We start from the raw sequence: 18,351 nt of genomic DNA, 5'->3' as shown, positions 1-18,351 counted from the left end.
TCTCTTTCCAAGAATTGTTGTTCTTCAAGCTCCAAGGCTAGCCTTTATTCCAGATTTGCTATATGCTTTAGGTGCCATTGGCTTCTTTCTTCTTCTACTGCTGCTACTTGCTCTGCGACATCTCATATTTTTTCATTTTCTTCTTGTAGATCCTTGTACAGTGTCACCAGCTCATCAAAATTGCGTTGTAGGGTCATGAGGCTGTGTGTTTTCACCACAAGTTTTGCTTGCCATCTCTCATCTTCTCCTCCTTTGACCTTGAGCTTTGCTTCTAGCTCCTCGATCTCTCTCTAAATAGATGGCCAGTTGATGGGTTCTCTCTAACTGAGAAGCTGCCATCGTCTCCCTTTCGGCCTCGAGCTTAGCTATGACTATCTTCTTAACTTCCTTTGCCATTCCAACTGTGATAGGAGTTCTTGCACATAGGCATTGTAGGTTGTGGACAATGGCAGTGCAAAGGGAATCATGGTTGTAGATGCCTCTATCTTCGAACGTTTGAGGTCCCATCTAGATTCTGCATCTCTTCCTTTGGCCATTCCAACTATGACATGAGTTCTTGTACATAGACAACATCGTAGGTTGTGGACAATGGCAGTGTAGAGGGACCCGTGGTTGTAGATGCCTCTATCTTTGGCCATTTGAGGTTCCATTTGGATTTCACATCTCTACAACTGCTTATCTTCTTGCTCCCATCACAGGGGTTCCTGCACTCCCACCTTGAGTTGCCTCTTTATTGACCAGAAACTACACCCATGGCACAAGATTGCTAGCATCTACCATGGTGGAGGAGTCTTAGGTGGGTGCAATGGCTGGGCTGGCGGATAGTAGGATGAGTGGGATAGGGTGGATCAAACCCTTTTCCTTTCTCTCAATTATTGGGGGTAGTAGGTTTTTGGATATCTTGGAGCTGGTGCTTGGACCTTCATGTTGGGGTGGGCTCATGGCCACCAACTCTTCTTGCCTTGAAGGTTGCTCCATTGAGAGGCGAATAGCAAGAGCTATGTCTTCTCCCTCCCTCTTAAGCTCCACCTCTTCCTCCTCAGCTCTTATCTTTCTCTCATCCTTAGCTTTTTTGGATTCCTCTTTTATTGTCTTTGACTCATCCCTTTCTTCTTTCTTTCATCGTTCTTTCATGCTTTTGGACTCACTTTGTGCTTTGTGTAGGTCTATTTTCTCCATTCGATCCCTCTCTTCTTTGGCCTTATTCTTCTGTGGAGTCTCTTTCTTTGACCTTGTGGCCCTCCCTTGGCCAAATTTTGCTTCTTGCTCTCCTTTATCCTCGTTTATGATCCTTTCATTGAACTACTCCTATCCTTAGTGTGGAAGGGACCTATTTGGCATTTTACCAATTGCCTCACCGTCTTGTACATTCCCTAGTGCTTCTCTTATGATGGTTGTCAATATTCCTCTGAAGCCAGTGGCGGAGGCCTTTGTGGATGATGATTTCTTGGCTTTGGAAGCCAGGGACTCTCCCCTTGTTGCGGGTCTTTCGTTGGTGGCTAAGGCTTTTGCTGATGTCTCTATTGTCTTCCTCATGAATCCATTGAGGATTACCTCGTCAAAGGACTTAGCAGCAATGCTCTCCAACATTGGTACATTGATTTTGTTCATCAATGCATTATACTGTTGACTTTGGAGAATAGAGCATGCACCATTTTGACTTGGATTTGCACCTCGAGGTTGGGGATGTCGGCTAGGTTGATGCCATCATTTGTGTGGACTATCACTTTATTCGTCCCCAGCATGTCGTACACATCTCACTTTGGCCATGTTTCCACTTTGTTTGGTAAGCCCAGTGCTTTCTGTACTAGTTCTTGATATCTGCTTGGTGGGATTCATTTTCTAGGTGCATCATGATAGTGCCTCGATTTTTGTTGAAGGTTCGAAGGAACTTGGTGCACTTTTCATAGTTGATGGCTTGGCAGACTACCTCCATGTACTTCTAAAGCTTGCACTGCTTTATCAGTTGCTAGATGACTAGTTTTTCCACGATTATGTCTTCTAGATTGAGGATATACGTGAATTTGAATTGATTGTAAGCCCTTATCTCCAACAAGAGGCCGTATTTTGCTTTTGTTTGACTTGCCATATTGGGTACATATCATAATTCCATAGTTCACCATTAGTTTTCTCAAGGTAACTTCTTGCAGAAAGGTGAGTAGGAATTGATTATGCTTTCTAGTGAAGAATAATATGATTAGTTACAAAGAAGAGCATTATTTCCTTCAAGCTGTTCATTTATTCCAAAGATTTTACAACTTTTCTTCAGTCATGAGTTGATTTTTATCCACTCTCTTCCACTCTTGGTCCCGATGGAGGTTTCATTCACCTTACCTATTCACATGTTTGATTCCACCTTGCCCCAGAATTCTTCCTGGCATCAAGGTTTGAGGGGTCAAGGCCATTTAGCAATGGCTTGCAGTGGTTTACTTCCACATGAGCCAATCATAGAAGTTTGGATTATATTCGAGATTAGCATATCGGTCCATGTCGAAAGGACAAATGCTTACTTGAGTGATGTAGGTGAGAACATCCATGAGGAAGTCACTAGAGTTGATCCTACTAGCAATGTGTAACTCTTCCTCAGTAAGGACTTGATCTAGGTAAGGGTGGCTCATGACATGATCTTCCAATGGTTGATTGCAAGTGATGGCCAATACCCTAAAAGAGGTAGGATCTATGTAAGTGGGATCATACTTGGAGGTCTTAATGGTGCATCACTCCTCAGCATTAGTCATGATTTGGCAGCCTTCTTGTTACCACTAGAGTCTGAGAGCATACCACTTGCGTCATAAGGATGAGTCATTATCAGCTAGCTTGTGAAGCTCGTCCAACTTTTGGCTTGTGGTAGTAGCTCTACTCTTGCTATAGGAGGTGATCAGCCATTGTTTGAGGGCTTGGCCTTGAGATCTCAGCATTATCGATCAATTCCTCTATGACCATGGGAGTTTTTACGGTCACGAATTCATATTCCTCCCAAGTGCATGTCATGGAGCGGACATCCAATGCTAAGGATGGATCAAGCAAGCCTAGGTCCAAATACTCATAGCTCTTAGCGAGTAGAGTAAATGTGGCATCCAAGTTCTTGATGCAGGTGATCACGTCGTCTCTTGTGTTCTTGACCACATCTTTAGCCACTATGATGATTGATCGTCATTCATAGGACAGATTAAGACGTTGCTGGGTAAGGCTTGACCAAAATAGATAATTTGACAACTAATGGATGCGGCTCTAGTTGTTCCTGAGAGTGTGGTTGGGCTCCTTGTGTGATGGGCTTGATTAGAGTTGGGGGAGCCGCGCTACTAGACACTAGTGAGGTCTTAGGGGCACTAGTAGGACAGGGTTGAGGTAGTGTGTGAGTGGCAAGATGTGGCTTTGGTTGATAGACTTGTTGGGCCTCTATTGGCTTATGCGTTTGAGGTTCCATGGCTTTGGTCGATAGACTTGTTGGGTCTCTACCGGCTTATGTGTTTGAGGTTCCATGAGCTTTGTAGCTTGAGTTGTTTGTGGCACTAAGGTGTTTTTTGTCGCGTGGCTTGGTGTGGTCAAGGTTGTGGGTGGCATTTGAGTAGTGCCCTTGGCCATCTTGGCTTTAGATACCCATATCCATGCATTATTCTCGTAATAACCTTGTGCTCACAACAATAAGGTCCTGGGGACCCATTATTGCTTATAGTTCCTTCTTTGCCTCCTAGGTTTCAAATATGAGTTCCTAGCCTTGCGAGGTCATGATTGTGTGCTTTTGGGTGGTGGCCCTTGATGTTTAGGCATCCATTTGAACTGTGATGAATGGGCCTTGACTTTGATTTTAGCGGTTTGCTGGCTTTGAGGTTTGGCAGGTTGTGACGAGTGATGACTCCCCTCCTTAGGCTTGATGGTGGTTTTCTCTACCAGTGGCTTTGTGAACTGCGATGGAGCCCACTGCCCTTGCTGAAAGCGGTGACTATTTGTACATTGCTGATAGCAAGGTGAATACATTGTGAGTTGTAGTCGACATTGCAAAGTGTCTGCTTTTTAAATGTGCATTCTAACAACAATTCCGTACTTGCATCCTTCGCATTGAGCAACACATAAAAGATCATTGGTATGCTTTTAGGCTCGATAGATACTACAACCTTGCACTTTCCTAGAAGTGTGTAAGATCGACCCCCAAATGGGCTGAGTTTGGCACTAGTGGATTGTAATTGTGGTTTGCTAATTTGAGTCCAATGATCATGAGTCAAGATATTAAAGTCAACACCCTCATCAATCAATGCATCTATGACATGCATTTACTTGGCAGTGACAGTCATGTGCAGGTAAGGCAGAGCTACGGCTTCCTCATCCTTATCTTCAATCTCTGTGGTGATAGTGGCCACTCGTATGTTGATAGGGTTAGGTTGTCTATGCGAGCTCCTAGCTATCATGTAGATTGGTATTGAGGGCATGTCACTAGGCTTACCAATTGCCTTAGCGGCTTGCTTATACTCCTCATCACCAAGAATGGCAAATCGATCATGGCTAGCATGTGCATCCAATCTTGCTCATCCTCAAGACAAGGGATATACTTGGTCAGCGGCCCATAAGATTTTCTAATTTACACATCAACCTTCAGCATGGTGGAGATGGCATCTACGTCAACTAGTGTGGTCTTCCATGTATGCTTTCGATTTCCTAAGAAGATCACACCAGTAAGACTACATGCCTTTTGGTGTCTTCCCAAAAAGCATTGATGTGCAAGGACTTGGGCACCAAGTGCAACGCAATGTTAGACTAGGTATCTGAGTTATCGCATCATGATCGTGTAGATTAGCTGCCCTTTGCTCCATTGGTCCTTCAACCCATTGCTTTAGCTCTTTCCGTAGCATTGGATGCTAGCTAAGCAAATCTCCTAGGCTTAGAGTCATTGGGGTAGTCACTAGTGCGGTGATGAGGTCGTTGGCTACTTGCCTCTCTTCTAACTCTACGTTTCTTGGCCAATGGCCCCGATTAGTTTGCTAGCCCATAGTGTGTAGACTATGTTTAAGCAGCACTACTTGTGGCACTGTCGCATCCCTTGACTTTGGTCATGGAGGTGAGGCTCGTGTGCTTACACTTGAGAGATCATCGATCGCATCTTCCAATAAGGGCTCAGCATCCTTTAGGTGCTCTTGGGCTCCTTTCACCCACTCTTTGGCCTTTTCGATGGGTTCGAGTTGTTGCTTTGGGTTGGGGTACTCCCCGACCTTTGCACTCCCCTTTTTGATTATCTTTGGAGCTGACATTTCTGCTTCTACTTCTGTCACCTTTTTCCCAGTAGGTGGCGTCATGGCACTCTTTTTTTTTTTCGTGTCACCTTTGCGTCAACTTTCTTTCTCCTTCGCCTCCAACTTTTCTTTTCAATTGAGGTTGCATCTAAATTGTTAGGTCTAGGTAGTGATATGCCGTCCTACTTTTTCTACATGCGGGTCATGACATGTAACAGGATGGGTCTGTCCTCTCCATTATATGTCTCAACTCCAAAAAACCCCAATGGTACAGATGGCTCATTTGTTGCACTAGAGGGTGGCCTTCATCTAGGGCTTTTGGAAAATAGGTGAGTGATTCCACACTCTGGGCATCTAAGATTGGCCTTTTCCTGATTAGCTTGCTCTCTTTCGAGGCAACGTGAGGAGATATGTCATGGGTGTCCACAAGTCTAACACGAGATTGGTTTTTGGGTCTACCCTCCAAAGCCTCTGCCTCTACCTCTACCTAACGCCATCACCGATATAGGTTGGTAATCCATAAGGATTGCATTTCCCTCTTTGTTAGATGACATGTAGGGGTGCGTGCACATAAGGCTCTTCGTTGTTTGGCTCCTCCACATAGTGGACTAGAGTATCACTTGGTGGATGGGCTACATAGGGTCCATGTGGTCTAGGTACACATGTGGGGTTTATCTCCATCCTAGGAATGACTAGTTTGGCATCATTAGGTACCGAAGAGCCAATGGGGCTTCGAATGTGAAAGAGTTTTGCAGCCTATTCGCTAGGTAAGGCTGTTCGTATGGTTGTGAGTACAAGATGTTTCCTTGGTAGTCTGCAAAGCATCACATCGTGACCAAATCTACTCCAATTGGTGCAAGGTCAGGACCTTGGTTCATGGTAGGCGGTTTCCACCACAATACACTCATTGGACGTGAGGGCGTGTTGGTTGTCTCATCATTTCTTGTAATTTAGCTAGTTCTACCTTCATCTTTGCTAGCTCTTGACTTATGTCCCGTGCCCTTTCCTTTATCTTGAGAACTTGGGCCTGATCTTTCACTTGACCTTGAAACTCTCACAGAGTTTCTAGAATTTTTCTCCTCTTGGTTTGAGCTCTTGGAGCTTCTCTCTCTGAGCTAGTTGTCCACTCTAATTGCATTGTCAAAGATCCTAGCTAGCACATCTCGCTGCAAGCTTGAATTGCTTGCCAAGGCCTTGTAGCCTTACTTCTTATCCCATTGATGAAGATTGTGGAGACTGCTATTTCGGTGGGCTGCTCACTCATTGGGATCCTCTTGAAGAGACTCCACATGTGGGTGATGTAGTCTCTGATGTCCTCTTTGTCTTTCTACTTGACGTTCATTAGTCACACTAGGAGGTTATTGGAGTACCCAGGCTTAGAGAATCTCTTAATGAAGAGACTCTTGAGGTTGTTGAAGTTGGTTCGCTTAGCAGCATGTAGAATTGTGTATTAGGTCCTACCCTTATCTCCTAAGCATAGACTGAATGCTTCTGAGCACAAACTAAGATCGGTGAGGCCATTGGCCTCGCAGACTTGCTCGAATTGCTCTACAAAGCTATATGGGTCATCATTTGGCTAGTACTTATCTAGCTGCTTAGCCATGATAGGGATTCTTGATTGGCTCTCAGAGCCCTGGTTAACTCCTAATCCTACAAGCAACAAGGTTGCCATTGTAGTGATGTTGTGCTCTGTTGATGAATTGTCTAGTAATCGCTTCATAAGAAGCTTGCTCAATGTGAGATTGACTTCCAGAGCTCTTTCCCTCTTTACATCAAGGCCTATCCTATTTCTACTTGCTAGGGCTAGCACTCATTGAATCTCGCGCATTTCTATGCTCTACCGCAAGCTTCTAGCTTGATGTTTTTGATTGTAGGTCATTATGCCCTACAAAGCTTCCCATGCTAGTTTCCTCTCGTCTTCAAGGTCTGCTATGATCTCCTCTAACATCCTACCATGGTGGTTTGTCTAAGTCTGTAGATCGTAATTGGTGACTAGCCACTGGATTTCTATTGGGAAACCACCTAGGTCAAGCTCTTCACCATGTCTATGGTTAGTGCTTGACTTTGCCATGTTTGCGATCGTACTCCACTAGGTTATCAATGAGATTGATCAAGTTGGGTAGATCCACTCCTCCAATGGTGTCGGTCCTTGCAGCGTTTAACTCCTGGGTTGCGTCTATGCTTGGTCCTATACTTGGGGTTCTTGATAACCCATCTATATGTTAGGGTCTTCTCCTATTAGTGGGTTTTTTCTAATTGTTAGGCCTGAGTGAGTTCCTTATTATTTACAAACAGTCCTCAATTAAACTCATTCGGTGTGTGTGTGAGTGCTTTCTTTCATTTACCGTGCGAAATTAGGCTTTCAGCTTTTCTTAAGTGCAGTTCAAGTGTTGGAAAACTATGTGGGTGTGAATACAAGATGATAATTGCAGCTCTCACACTCTTGTCTATGTAGTTGGCCTAATGGGGCTCTAGGCTCGATTCTTGGCCATTTCTTCTGGTCTCTAGGGTCTATCCTATGTCCTTAAGATTGCTTAGGGTCAAATGGGGTCTGCTAGTTAGGCTATGGCTCTAAGTTTGTTGAATATGCTAATATGAGTGTCAGCATTGTGCCTAGCCATTTGGCTATGAATTCTAGGGTTGGATTTGCCTATAAGGCTTGCGGTGAATTCTCTTGTTGTGTGGTGCACTCTCTATTGCCCTGGACGCACCAATCTGTCAATTTTGATGTGTCAGAATCTGGTCCTATTCTGCAGTTTTCGATTTCAGGAATCAGACATCCGATTTGACAGGTGTCCAATTCTATATGGTTCAATTTTTGTGTTTGATTCTGAAAAGCGGACAGGGAGTGTTTGATCGGACAGATCAGGATGGTTCGATTTGAGTATGTACGATTCTGAAAATCAAACAAGGTCAAATCTGAGTGTTTGATCCTCAAGATTAGATGCGTGGTAGTGGTTCGATTGTAGGTCATTCGATTTTGGTTGGTCCGATTCTAGTGCACCTAATTGTCCGAGCGTCCAAATCGGATGAGTCTTATGTGTCTAATTGGATGGGTTTTTAGGGTGTTTGAGTCCAATTTTGGGAATTCCGACTCTGGTAACAATGTCCGATTCCTACGGATAAGTTTCCAAGGATGACAAAAATCAACTCGATTCTAATGATTTTGATTATAAGGGGTCAAACAAACTTCTAGAATGTAAGAATAGACCCTAATGAAGGATTGTATATACTTGGAATAGCAAATAAACTCCAAAGTAAAAATTGGTAAACAAATTAAACCCTCTTGCCCTGTTATGACAACAAAAACCCTAATGCCTATTTTTCCTTCTTTTTTTTCTTGGTTTTTTCCTACCTTAATGCATCCAAATCACAAAGCAAACACCTACACTACTCCAACCTACTTTTCCAAATCCAAAAATTTAAAAGTTTACTTGCTAAGGAGATTGAATACCTCTTCAAAATCCCTTGCTTCCTACCTATCTAGCTCAATCACCGGTTTGGGGAAAACCCTACTTCAATGCTCAATTCGGAGTGTGCAAGCACTCAAGGCTTGAATCCGTTGTTCGGCAATGGAACCAAAATGTAGAGGCGAGCTCAAGCTCAATCGCTAAGATCCATGGACCAAAAATTAGATAAAAATGATTTAAAATCAATAAAAATCCAAAATAATTTCAAAAAAATCAAAAAATACCACAAACTCATTTGAATATTTTTGGAATGTTCCACAAGCTAAAAATGCTTTGCTAAATTGTTAAACTATTATTTTAAGATAAAAATGCTAATTACATACCTAAATTTATGAAAAAATCATTTTAAATTCCAAAAAAAGCTTAAAATGCTGGATAAATTTAAAAAAATTGTTGAAAATTGATGGTTCAATTTTCACTCATGGTCGATTTGCTGAAACCTCACCATTAAAATTTGAAATTTATTCATGTGACCAATTTGGTCAATTTTGCCATAATAATAATAATAATCAATCCACACCCGAAAATTTCTCCTATGTTGGATTCACACCAGCATCTCCTAATAACATGTTTTCTGCTAAAATATCTCCACGTAACCACATCCAAAAAATAATAATAAATTATAAATAAATAAATAAATATAACAACAACCAAACAAACCAGATACACCTACACTAACCTTGACTTGATATTTTTTTAAACATAAGCTGTTGATTTTGGTTTTTGTACACTTACTATGTCACATCTTTTCTAGCTAGTAGCCTTTATCTTTTTGGACTCATTGCATATTGGGATTGATACGTGTGCATTCAGTTTTATTACATACACACCCCTGTCAGGTATTCCTTTTATTTTTTGTTACCCCAAAACCATGATTAATTGTTGAAAGAAACTTTAATCACATACTTTTCCATGTGCATTCGTGCCAAACACACATTTTTCTAATATATTAAAATCAACCCACTGTTCACTTAGCACGCGCTTCATGTGCTATAGACACATCTAAGTTTATTTAAAAATGAGCCCACCATCATAAGTGCACACACTAAATAAAAAGTGTTAAAGACACACTTAATTTTTAATCAATGAATTTGCATTTAGAGACCAAAGTTAAGGTTCAAAGTTGGGGTTATGATAAAGAAGCACCGTTTCACACTTAATAAATTTTAACTAAAGGATAAGAATGAACCGTCTTTTCTTTTTTAGGTTTAACACCTAATAAAAATTCACCCATTTTTTTAGTAATTTCTTAAAATGAACCATTCATTAAACTAATTCCCTTCACTACACTTTTTTCCCTTTTTAATACACGTGCTTCATGGGGAGGGCACGTGTAGTTCTTTGAGATGTTTCTATTATCAAACCTAATTATAGAAGTTCTAGTCATGTCATCTGTGGGTTGTTGTTGTATTATGGTTCGGTTGCTATGACATGATTAAGGGTACGGTTTGTAGTTTTCTTTTCTACCAGATATGAGGATCAAGGGCATCTGATTATATTGCATCACATGAAGCAGGCTTAGCCAAGTTCATTGCACTCTCATTGCCACTTATCCTGGAGGATAGTGATACTTGTGATCAGTTTCTAGTCTCTTATATAAGAGGTCTAGCCCTATCATAGGAACAATTGTCCAACTGATGCCTAAAATTTTAGGCAAGGCTTTGTCTTTACCCTATTGAGGAGATTCTTTCCCCACTACTAGACAATTATTCTCGAATGAGGATATCCTTAAATTGTTGTAGAAGCAAACACAAGATGTGTTGGATCCCAAGAAGGTTCTTACTACTTCTAGAATTAGTGTCTCCATGATATCTAATCTTGTGTGGAAGCAGTTATGCCAATTTCTCGAGGATGGGTTTATGCCTGCCAAGACACCCTCTAATTACCTTTCAAAGGAGTTGTTTATAGCCTTCTAAACGGTGTTGAAAAGCATAACTATTGATTAGAGTTCCTACATTTCATCAAAGATGGATCAACACTTTGTCAGAGCCATAAGGGGTAATGTAACTAATGTTACATTTGGTTCCTATCTTTCTGTCTTTTTGACATATACCACCCCTTCGAAAGAAGGTCCTACCTTGGCAGTTCATCCATCAGAAGCTCCTCCTACTGAACACTCTGATGTTGTCATTGAGGATCTTGACCCTATCCCTCCTGTGGTAGTTCAGATGAAACACTTAAAACGAGTGGCTGAATCAACCCTAGCTCCTCCTCCAACCTCTATTCCTATTCAATCTAACAGACAATTAGTAGCTTTCCTCACAACGCCAAATATTTTTCGAGCACATCGTGATGGTACTTTGGAGATTTCTATCCCTTCAATACAACACTTGGTAGTAGGTGGAGAAGCTATTCCTTTCCTATCTGACATTCAGCATTCTATTGAGCTCTCGGTGATTTGTATAGTGTGTCCATGTGATACTCTATCCCTCTTTATATACAAATTGACGGGGAGGGGATTTGGTTTTAGTATTTTAGCTTACATCATTGATGATGTCTGGGGAAGGGGATCCGTTTTGGAATGCTAGAGGAAAAATCATGGTGGCACTCTTTACATAATTGAAAAGTGAAAATGAAAAAAAGGCTTCTAATTAGTTTGAAAATAAAGAAGGGTTCTATCATCACCCAATCATAATGATCGCATAGGAGACATGTCTCATGCTAAGGTTATTAGAATTATAGCATGGGAACCCTATGCAAGCAAGGGTGCATGAGAGAAGGTGAGGTGTGGATGGACTAGAGGACAGAAAAACCCTAACCTTAGCTTCTACTGGCTATATAAACAACCCAAAGGTCACTCTCAATGTATATGAGAGAGTGTACTATAGTTGTACTTTACTAAGCAATATCTTTTTTTTGCACTTGAGCTCTCTTCTCCCTCTTATGCACACATCTCCATGTTGCCACTCTAATATTTCAACATGGTATCAGAGCCATCTATGATCCAACAAGCTTCCTCTAACTCCATCTTGACCTAAATGCACATGAGTGTGTGGCTTCTGAAAGAAAAGAGAGAGAGAGGGACAAAGTTCAAGCAAGACGGAGAGCAACCATGCTCTCTATTCAACTTCCATTATCTTCACACACTCTTTTGTGCATACAACCAAACATACAGAAGTAAAGTAACCTAGATGTAGCCATGGTTGAGTCAGTGTGACCCAAAATTTATTCAACTAAGGTAACCAAACCAAACCAAAGGTACATGAGCTTGAATCTCAACACTCCCCTTCAAGCTCAAGTGTGGTACTTCACTCCAAGTAGCTCTCTGAAATGCACAAACTTATCTTTATTCAATGACTTGGTAAAGTTATCTACAACTTGGTCTTTTGTCCTCACATGGACCAAATCAATGTCACCTATAAATCACTTTTTCTATGATAAAGTGATAATGTACCTCAATGTGCTTAGTCCTAGCATGATAGATAGGATTACTGGCTAGGAGCACACTACTCATGTTGTCACAATGAAGTGTGATAGGCTTGACTTCCTGGATGCCCAAATAATCAAGAAGCTTCATGAGACATGCTGCCTCACATGCAACAAGTGTAGCACCTCTATACTCTGCCTCAATACTAGAGAGTGCAATTGTAGGTTGCTTCTTATTGCTCTAGCTGACCATAGTACTACCAAGGGAAAATGCATACCCACTAGTAGATCTCTTATCATAAGCACTTCCTACCTAGTCAGCATATGTATATCTTGTAAGCTCCAAAGGCTTACCATGCTCATAGAATAGACCATAATCTGATGTAGCCTTCACATATCTCAAGATCCTCCTCATTGCATCCAAGTGAGGCTTCCTAGGCTTTTGCATGAATTGGCTAATCAGTCCAACTGAATAGCTAAGGTCCGGTCTAGCAGTGATAAGGTAAATCAGGCTACCCACTATCTGTCTTTACATAGTGACATTCTCAATCTCATGCCCAACATCTACAAGTAGCTTAACATTTTGCTCCAATGGAGTGCTCAAAGTCTTGCAATACAACATACCATACTTGGTTAACATGTCTTGTGCATATTGCTTTTGCAACAACCAAGTACCATGAGGAGTAGAAATAACCTCAATCCCAAGGAAATACTTCAGAGTTCACCCAAATCTTTGACATGAAATTCAGCATGTAACATTTCCTTGGTCTCTCCAATTCCCATGGCATCATCACCTATAACGATCAAATCATCCACATAAATGACTAATATCACATAATCAACCCTTGTCTTCTTTGTGAATAGGCTATGATCATCCTTGCTCATAGTGAAACCAAGCTTCTTGTAAGCATGCACTTAGCATTCCAAGCTCTAGGTGCTTGCTTCAACCCATACAATGCTTTCTCTAATCTACACACACATATAGGAAAGTACACATCCCTTGGGCCGATCCATGTATAATTCCTCAACCCAATCACCATTGAGGAAATCATTCTTCACATCCATCTTATACATACTTGTAATAAAGCATAAATGCCTTAGTCTAGGGTAAGTACAAAAGGTGGAGATGTAACATGTGAAGCATCTTTTTGCCATTTTCAAACATTACATGTTTGAGGTCTGAACCTCCCACCATCTAAGAGGGTGAATAATCTTGTCCACCATATCTTGGGGTGCATATCATGCTGCAGCCATTCATCATTTGATTCTTAGCCAACATTGGTAATATCATTTTATGCCTAGCCACCTTGGCTATGGTTTCTTGGCATTTTATGTCTATTTCTTGTATTTTCAATTTAACTGTTTCCTATCGGAATTAGCTTCTTTACATTGGTATCTGAGCACAATTTTGATCCAATGGGAAGGTCATTTTCATGGTGAATCTGGTTATAGTTTAGGCACAGAGTAACTAGAGGACAAGAATTATTCACCTGATTTGATTCAGTTAAAACCATGACTAGTTAAGGTTTCTACAGTAAACTGTGACTAAATTTGATAGTCTTGAAGGATTTTTGAAGAAATAATGGGATCATGGTCATTTTGGTGGTTCATGGTCAATTTTGGGCCATTTTAAAGGATCATGGACTTAGATGAAGCCTAAACATGGTTTAGAGAGGTTAAAACATGGTTACTTTTTGGAACAAGCTTCTTTTTCCTCTTTCTAAGCTTCTTGTTGAAAACTACCATGGAGATATTTGCTCATTTCTCTTTACCATGATTATTTCTCTTCAAGCCACCTACTGGAGATGATTCCTGATACCCTGGGCAACAAATGGACTACCTATTTGATAGATCTTCATCAAGATAATCATCACGTGATGCAGGAGAAGCTGCAAGACACTTTGCATTAGCTTTCAGCCTCCTGTTGATCATCTTGATTAGCTCATTTCCTCATTTTGAAGCTATACCCTCTCTTTCATGGGCAAATGCAACCCTAACCTGAAGTATTAGGCATCTCTTACTTGATATTTCACCTTCCTTCAGTCTTGAAGCTTCCTTCACAACCCTAGCTATGACTGAAAGTGGATAGCATGAAGATCTCAGCATTTTCTTGAAGTTTTGAGTCAATCTTGGTCTCTATTAGTTTCAAAAAGTGGGAAGTAAGCATCTACAACCAACATTGAGCAAACATTGGAGCTTTCAAGCAAGATTGAAGCATTTATCTCTTCTCAGATTGGGAAAAATAGGGTAGCCATCAATCTTCATCAAATTTTTCTTCATTGAGGCTTCAATTCATGGGGCTTTTGTTGTCTACAACCCCAAGAAGGTTAAATTGAAGGTATTTCTTAAAGATTGGGCTTACATTGAAGAATTTCTTCAAGATTGAAGGCATTTTCAGCCTCTTGAACATGGAAATGTATGAAAATTCATGGAATCCTTGATTCTAACAAGAATTTACACTCTTCAAAGCTTAAAGGATATTCTCCAACAAGCTATTGTAGACTTCTATCAAATCATTGTCTTCTCTTGATTGCATTGGAGCAATCTTATTGATCGGGAGCTGAAGATTATATGGGAGCAATCATATTGGACAAATCTTTCTTGAAGTTAGTCTTCTATTGCTTTAAGCTTAATCTCTCTTTTCATCCAATTTTTGAACCTGTTCGTACAAGAGATTGAGGCATGTAGCATTCAGCCTAGGACTGATTATGATTGCTTTGAAGCATTCAGCCTAGGACCTTTTAATTCCCATTAAAGGGCATGTAGCATTCAGCCTAGGACTGATTATGATTGCTTGATGAATTTCTTTCTTGCCCATTCAAATGTTGATGCTGAATTGATTGCATAAATGCTACTCACTGCTACTTGGAATTTTGTTGGATGATTGAGCATTGATGCTATAGGACTAAAATAATGATGAAAATGGTAAGTGGGAATATTGTAAAAGTAGTGAGTCATTGCAAAAGGATAATGCCATTTCCATAGCCCTTTGAATTCATTTCCCAATACCTACCTGCATTTCGTTAAAGTATTTAAAGGTTTTTTTAGTCAATGCATAGCATCGTTTTTTGATTAGCCATTAGAATGTATTTGCCATGTTGGTTTTCGAGAGGAAAAGCGAATGCCAGGCGAGTCGAGAAGACAAAAGAGAGGTGACGCTCCCTTCCCGATTGAGACCTTGAAGGGATGCATAACCTCGCTTGAGGTGGAACTTTGCATGCTCCTCTTGTCTTAGAGCCCATGAAATTTAAAATTTGGGTGCACGTACATTCTCCATTATTAGAGTTTGGTGGTAGTACAACAGTGATCAGCCCTATTCAGGGTACCACAGGTGGTTGAAGGTTTCATTGGAACAACATTGGAAGAGGTGCATGGCATCTCCTATTTTCAGGGTACCTACAAGTGTTCGATATAGTTTTTAAAGATCAAAAAATAGTGGCTTACAAGGGTTTTTTCCACTCAAGGTATTCCTACAAGGTCAAACAACAGGGTACTTATAGGTGGTGGACAAGGTGTAGGAATATCATGTTCAGACCTGAAGATTCAATTATAGAAAATTCTATCTTAATAAAAATTAAGAACTTGATAACTCCATTTGAAGAGGAGATCTTAAGCTTCGATTTGAACAAAAAAATTTGGCGATTTGACATTGGGAGCTCAAGTTATTGCCGATTTTCTGACATTAGGTATACTTAGACATCACCCATACATAATACAAGGGAACATTGTTTGACATTGTTCCACCCAAAGTATCCAACCCAAATCCATATCTTTTGAAAACTAGTATATACCCATATAATAAGCTTCCCATAGAGCTATTAATAATTAGAATTGGTGCTATATTTTGAGAGAAGTGGGGAATTAATTGACAAATTGTCTACTACAACATCATTATCTCTTAATGGCTATAGGATTAAGAAGAAAGATCCCATTACTAAAGCATTGAATGATAGTGTCAAGGACTTTAAAGAAGATCTAAATTACACAAATGAAGCCCACAATGCTAAAAAAATAGATGAAGTTTTAAGCATTGAAATTGCTTATATCACACATCAAGGATAGCATGACATACATGAACTGCATGTAGGGAATGATTATCCTTTACTGTCAAAAAAGGGATGAGACATGTTAATGAAGGACTTTCTAAGGATTTTAAGACTTTTAATGAAGGCTTAATACATATGAATCTAGGTTTGCTATAAGGGATGACACAAGTAAACCAAGGAATCTATGATTTGCAACAAAGTAACAAATCTTTATTCCAAAAACTCATATTAGCCATAAAGGAAATTGAAAGCAAGCCACAAAGGGAACCTCAAACTATTGAAGACTCCCATGCAATTCCCTTTGTTGATAATCCTTCCCATCCAAGCAAAGAGAAGTCTCAGCCCGTTATGTACACTTTTGAAAGGGGAGAACCATCTAGAGTGAGGGGCAACCATCATCCTTCACAAATCCATGGCATTCATACCCCAAGGCCTCAATTTAGCAACCCAAAAGATAATCATAGACATGAAGGGGAACAAGAAAACACTTGATGGGATAATGATTATCATGGATGTGACCCCTTCTACAAGAATTTTTATCATCAGTCCTCAAATGTACAAAAAGGTAATGCAGTCAATAATCAAGTTCATAAAGGTAGAAGGCATTATGAGCGAAGATCATCCTAGGATATCCAAAACCAAGAGCATATTTCAAATGGACAACCTTCATCTCAGGGTTTTGGGCCACCTACTTTTAGGCAAAATTCATGGAGACAACATTCTTATGGGCAGTCATCTTACAATGAAAAAGAATATAAGGAAAAGATCAATATCACTAATTTCTAAGGAGATAACGCTTCACCTTTCGAATGGGAGGAGTGGATTAATAAGCTTGAATTGTACTTCACCCTTTATCCTAGAAGTGAAGAAGCTAAGATTTATTTCGTGGCTCTTCATCTTGAAGGTTACGCCCATACTTGGTGCCATTACATACACAAGATTGGGCAAAACTTTGACTCTTGGGAGGAGTTTCAGCAAGAATTGATTGATGTCTTTGTTTCTCCTTTGGAAAAAGAAAGGCTTCAAAGAAGATGGTATGTGTGCACTCAAAGAGGAATGTCTATTAGAGACTATCTCAACACCTACTTGAATCTCTCCATGTATATTGATGGCATTTTAGATTTTTCTAAGTTAAATAAATACATTTTTGGTCTTGACCGTACCCTATCATCGGAGGTAGGATCTCAATAACCAAAAATATCACATGAGACCATACAATTGGCTGAAAGATACTCCTTGAAGTACAAGAGAGATGTAGGAAATTTCAAGCAAAGGAGTATGGGCAATAATATTTCCGATCAACCTACAAAATATGGGCAAGTTTTTAGCCAATCAAGAGACTCTTTTAAGTAAGAAAACAAGGGTTATAATAGTCAAAACAATTATAACAGCAAAGTACCAACGTTTTCCACTGTTTATGCCTCTAAATAGGGTGGAAATTATGCACAAAAACACGAGCAAACTTTTAGAAATGTGGCTGAGACAAGAGACACTTTTTCAAGAGCTGAAGATGCTCCTAAACTGTCCCAAAACAATTCTAATAGCAACTTCCTTCCTCACGATAAGTTAAGAGAAATTCATGCAAAAGGATTATGCTTCAAATGCGGGGAGAAGTGGTCACAAGATCATAAGCTGAAGTGTAAAATTAAGAACTCAAGAATCAACATGGTGATCACTCAAGATGTAGATGTTGAAGAAAAAGAAGATCAAGAGGGGAATTCTCTGCATGTTGATGCATACCCAATGGTTGAAGAGATTCATGAAAAAGAGCATGCCATCAATGAAGAATTCTATGATCCCATGGATGGATTTCCATTTGATCTAGGTGGCACTCATGATACTCATGCTTCCTTCTGTACCATCTCACATGATGCATGGACTGGTGTCAAAGGGTTTTCGAAAGCAAAGTCGCGACCACAGAGGACCTTGACTAATTTCAGGATAGAAGATCAATCAAGCGAGATCACGATTCAATTTGAAAGAAGGTCACCTCAAATTCAGATAATGGCCCTATAATCAACTTGTTCAAGCCTTTTGGTCTCTTGAATGTGGCAAATAGACCTAGATGTATGCAATACTAACTACACTTCACCCGTTTGATTACAACCCTATTCAACATCAACAACTTCAGCTTCATAAAAGAAACAAATCCAATTTATAAACTGGCTGCTCAAAAACTGAAGTTCTTCACGTCCCTTCTTGCTATTTCAGAGAGGAACGCTATATAGGTTGTTTGCTGATCAG

The sequence above is a fragment of the Lygodium microphyllum genome, chromosome 1 (genome assembly GCF_053477565.2).
Source record: "Lygodium microphyllum isolate KBCC chromosome 1, Lygodium_microphyllum_v1.1.10, whole genome shotgun sequence".
Lineage (NCBI taxonomy): Eukaryota > Viridiplantae > Streptophyta > Polypodiopsida > Schizaeales > Lygodiaceae > Lygodium > Lygodium microphyllum.
The sequence above is the reverse complement of the archived record's forward strand: the minus strand, read 5'-3'. Positions refer to the sequence as shown.